Source organism: Coturnix japonica, unplaced genomic scaffold, assembly GCF_001577835.2.
Source record: "Coturnix japonica isolate 7356 unplaced genomic scaffold, Coturnix japonica 2.1 chrUnrandom1288, whole genome shotgun sequence".
Taxonomy (NCBI): Eukaryota; Metazoa; Chordata; class Aves; order Galliformes; family Phasianidae; genus Coturnix; species Coturnix japonica.
In genome coordinates, this window is record NW_015440526.1 from 1 (window position 1) to 5595 (window position 5595).

General features: G+C 56.2%; 1 long non-coding RNA gene across 1 annotated transcript; it reads right to left on the bottom strand.

The window, feature by feature from the left end:
- Positions 1-41: 41 nt before the first annotated feature.
- Positions 42-5589, bottom strand: LOC116652738. Its single transcript, XR_004305895.1, has 2 exons — positions 5406-5589; positions 42-130 (listed from the first exon to the last, which is right to left on the bottom strand). It is a non-coding gene; the product is annotated as an uncharacterized LOC116652738 (long non-coding RNA).
- Between the last annotated feature and the right edge of the window lie 6 nt (positions 5590-5595).

Consider the following 5595-nt stretch of genomic DNA (forward strand, 5'->3'; position numbering starts at 1 on the left):
CCTCCATGTTGTGCAGCCCCTCCCGTAGCTGGGCATTGCTGGGCTCGTGCTTTAACCCTTCCTCATACGTGGCCTTGGCTTCTTCAAAGCGATTTAGGAACTCCAGGGCTGCTGCTTTACGGGAGTAACCCTAAATAGGGGGACGTGGGGAAGTCATCACCCCATAGAGGACCCCAATAGGGAAGTCTATGGGGATATATGGGGACATGGAAGACCCTAAAGGGACATGGAGGACCCCAGTGGGAGATGGGGACCCCAATGGGACATGGAAGACCCCAATAGAGAATTCTATGGGGACCCATAGGGACATGGAAGACCCTAAAGAGACATGGAGGACCCCAGTGGGAGATGGGGACCCCAATGGGACATGGAGGACCCCAATAGGGAATTCCATGGGGATATATGGGGACACTGAAGACCCTAAAGGGACATGGAGGACCCCAGTGGGACATGGAAGACCCCAATAGGGAATTCTATGGGGATATATGGGAACATGGAGACCCTAAAGGGACATGGAGGAGCCCAGTGGGACATGGGGACCCCAGTGGGACATAGAGGACCCCAATAGGGAATTCTATGGGGATATATGGGGACATGGAGATCCTACAGGGACATGGAGGACCCCAGTGGGAGATGGGGACCCCAATGAGATACAGGGACCCCAATGGGACATGGGGACCCCAATGGGACATGGAAGACCCCAATAGGGAATTCTATGGGGATATATGGGGACATGGAAGACCCTAAAGAGACACTGAGGACCCCAGTGGGAGATGGGGACCCATAGGGACATGGAAGACCCTAAAGGGACATGGAGGACCCCAGTGGAAGATGGGGACCCCAATGGGACATGGAAGACCCCAATAGGGAATTCTATGGGGATATATGGGAACATGGAAGACCCTAAAGGGACATGGAGGGCCCCAGTGGGAGATGGGGACCCCATAGGGACATGGAGGACCCCAATGGGGAATTCTATGGGGATATATGGGGACATGGAGACCCTACAGGCACATGGAGGACCCCAGTGGGAGATGGGGACCCCAATGGGATACAGGGACCCCAATGGGAGATGGGGACCCATAGGGACATGGAGGACCCCAGTGGGAGATGGGGACCCCAATGGGACATAGAGGACCCCAAGAGGGAATTCTATGGGGATATATGGGGACATGGAAACCCTACAGGCACATGGAGGACCCCAGTGGGAGATGGGGACCCCAATGGGATACAGGGACCCCAATGGGACAGGGAGGACCCCAATGGGGAATTCTATGGGGATATATGGGGACATGGAAGACCCTAAAGGGACATGGAGGACCCCAATGGGAGATGGGGACCCCATAGGGACATGGAAGACCCCAATGGTGAATCCCATGGGGATATATGGGAACATGGAAGACCCTAAAGAGACACCGAGGACCCCAATGGTGAACCACATGGGGATATATGGGGACATGGAAGACCCTACAGGGACATGGAGGACCCCAATGGGACATGGAGGACCCCAGTGGGACATGGAAGACCCCAATGGTGAATCCCATGGGGATATATGGGAACATGGAAGACCCTAAAGGGCCATGGAGGACCCCAGTGGGAGATGGGGACCCCAATGGGACATGGAAGACCCCAATAGGGAATTCTATGGGGATATATGGGGACATGGAAGACCCTAAAGGGACACAGAGGACCCCAGTGGGAGATGGGGACCCCATAAAGACATGGAAGACCCCAATAGGGAATTCTATGGGGATATATGGGGACACTGAAGACCCTACAGGGACATGGAGGACCCCAGTTAGACATGGGGACCCCAATGGGACATGGAGGACCCCAGTGGGAGACGGGGACCCCAATGGGACATAGAGGACCCCAAGAGGGAATTCTATGGGGATATATGGGGACATGGAGACCCTAAAGGGACATGGAGGACCCCAGTGGGAGATGGGGACCCCAATGGGATACAGGGACCCCAATGGGAGATGGGGACCCATAGGGACATGGAGGACCCCAGAGGAAGATGGGGACCCCAATGGGAGATGGAGGATCCCAGTGGGAGATGGGGACCCCAATGGGATACAGGGACCCCAATGGGACATGGAAGACCCCAGTGGGAGATGGGGACCCCAATGGGATACAGGGACCCCAATGGGACATGAAGGACCCCAGTGGGAGATGGGGACCCATAGGGACATGGAGGACCCCAGTGGGAGATGGGGACCCCAATGGGACATGGAGGACCCCAATAGGGAATTCTATGGGGATATATGGGGACATGGAAGACCCTAAAGGGACATGGAGGACCCCAGTGGGAGATGGGGACCCCAATGGGACAGGGAGGACCCCAATAGGGAATTCTATGGGGATATATGGGAACATGGAGACCCTAAAGGGACACGGAGGGGCCCAGTGGGAGATGGGGACCCCAATGGGATACAGGGACCCCAATGGGACATGGAGGACCCCAGTGGGAGATGGGGACCCCAATGGGACATGAAGGACCCCAATAGGGAATTCTATGGGGATATATGGGGACATGGAAACCCTAAAGGGACATGGAGGACCCCAGTGGGAGACGGGGACCCCAATGGGACATGGAAGACCCCAATGGTGAATCCCATGGGGATATATGGGAACATGGAAGACCCTAAAGGGACATGGAGGACCCCAATGGGAGATGGGGACCCCAATGGGATACAGGGACCCCAATGGGCCATGGAGGACCCCAATAGGGAATTCTATGGGGATATATGGGAACATGGAAGACCCTAAAGGGACACGGAGGACCCCAATGGGAGATGGGGACCCCAATGGGATACAGGGACCCCAATGGGAGATGAAGGACCCCAATGGGAGATGGGGACCCCAATGGGAGATGAAGGACCCCAATGGGAGATGGGGACCCCAATGGGACAGGGAGGACCCCAGTGGGAGATGGGGACCCCAATGGGACAGGGAGGACCCCAATAGGGAATTCTATGGGGATATATGGGGACATGGAGACCCTACAGGGCCATGGAGGGCCCCAATGGGAGATGGGGACCCCAATGGGATACAGGGACCCCAATGGGAGATGGGGACCCCAATGGGACATGAAGGACCCCAATAGGGAATTCTATGGGGATATATGGGGACATGGAAGACCCTAAAGTGCCATGGAGGACCCCAGTGGGAGATGGGGACCCCAATGGGATACAGGGACCCCAATGGGATATGGAAGACCCCAAGAGGGAATTCTATGGGGATATATGGGGACACTGAAGACCCTACAGGGACATGGAGGACCCCAATGGGAGATGGGGACCCCAATGGGATACAGGGACCCCAATGGGACATGGAAGACCCCAAGGAGGAATTCCATGGGGACATATGGGGACATGGAAGACCCTAAAGGGACACAGAGGACCCCAGTGGAAGATGGGGACCCCAATGGGACATGGAGGACCCCAAGGAGGAATTCCATGGGGATATATGGGGACATGGAAGACCCTAAAGGGACACAGAGGACCCCAGTGGGAGATGGGGACCCCAATGGGATACAGGGACCCCAATGGGAGATGGGGACCCCAATGGGACAGAGAGGACCCCAATAGGGAATTGTATGGGGATATATGGGGACACTGAAGACCCTAAAGGGACATAGAGGACCCCAGTGGAAGATGGGGACCCCAATGGGAGATGGGGACCCCAATAGGGAATTCTATGGGGATACATGGGAACATGGAAGACCCTAAAGGGACATGGAGGACCCCAGTGGGAGATGGGGACCCCAATGGGACATGGAGGACCCCAATAGGGAATTCTATGGGGATATATGGGGACATGGAGATCCTACAGGGACATGGAGGACCCCAGTGGGAGATGGGGACCCCAATGGGATACAGGGACCCCAATGGGAGATGGGGACCCCAATGGGAGATGGAGGACCCCAATGGGACATGAAGAACCCCAATAGGGAATTCTATGGGGATATATGGGGACATGGAAGACCCTAAAGGGACATGGAGGACCCCAATGGGAGATGGGGACCCCAATGGGATACAGGGACCCCAATGGGGAATTCCATGGGGATATATGGGGACATGGAAGACCCTAAAGGGACATGGAGGACCCCAATGGGACATGGAGGACCCCAATAGGGAATTCTATGGGGATATATGGGGACATGGAAGACCCTAAAGGGACATGGAGGACCTCAGTGGGAGATGGGGACCCCAATGGGATACAGGGACCCCAATGGGACATGGAAGACCCCAATAGGGAATTCTATGGGGATACATGGGGACATGGAAGACCCTAAAGGGCCATGGAGGACCCCAGTAGGAGATGGGGACCCATAGGGACATGGAAGACCCCAATAGGGAATTCTATGGGGATATATGGGGACATGGAGACCCTAAAGAGACATGGAGGAGCCCTGTGGGAGATGGAAGACCCCAATGGGAGATGGGGACCCCAATGGGATACAGGGACCCCAATGGGAGATGAAGGACCCCAATGGGATACAGGGACCCCAATGGGACATGAAGGACCCCAATGGGACATGGGGATCCCAATGGGATACAGGGAGGACCCCAGTGGGAGATGGGGACCCCAATGGGACATGAAGAACCCCAATAGGGAATTCTATGGGGATATATGGGGACATGGAAGACCCTACAGGGACATGGAGGACCCCAGTGGGAGATGGGGACCCATAGGGACATGGAGGACCCCAACAGGGAATTCTATGGGGATATATGGGGACATGGAAGACCCTAAAGGGACATGGAGGACCCCAGTGGGAGATGGGGACCCCAATGGGATACAGGGACCCCAATGGGACATGGAAGACCCCAATAGAGAATTCTATGGGGATATATGGGGACATGGAGATCCTACAGGGACATGGAGGACCCCAGTGGGAGATGGGGTCCCCAATGGGACATAGAGGACCCCAAGAGGGAATTCCATGGGTACATATGGGGACACTGAAGACCCTACAGGGACATGGAGGACCCCAGTGGGAGATGGGGACCCCAATGGGATACAGGGACCCCAATAGGGAATTCTATGGGGATATATGGGAACATGGAAGACCCTAAAGGGACATGGAGGACCCCAATGGGACATGGAAGACCCAAATAGGGAATTCCATAGGGATATATGGGGACATGGAAGACCCTAAAGAGACATGGAGGACCTCAGTGGGAGATGGGGACCCCAATGGGACATGAAGGACCCCAATGGGACATGGAGGCCCCAATGGGACACGGAGGACCCCAATGGGACATGAAGGACCCCAATAGTGAATCCCATGGGTATATATGGGGTCCCCCTCCTCCTTCCCCCCCCCAAATGGCCCCATATCCGCTATGGGGCAGCGATGCTGATGCTGCGGTGCCATCCTAATGCCATGAGCCCACCTTGGCCCAGTCGGGTCGCAGCTCGATGGTCCTACAGGCATCAGCCAATGCCCGGCTGTAGTCGCCCTGCTTGGCGTAGGCAGCCGAGCGGTTGCTGTACAGGACGTGGTTGTTGGCATCCAGGGCGATGGCGGCCGTGTAGTGCCGTACTGCGGCCGCGATGTCGCCCGCTGATAGGGCCTGATTGCCG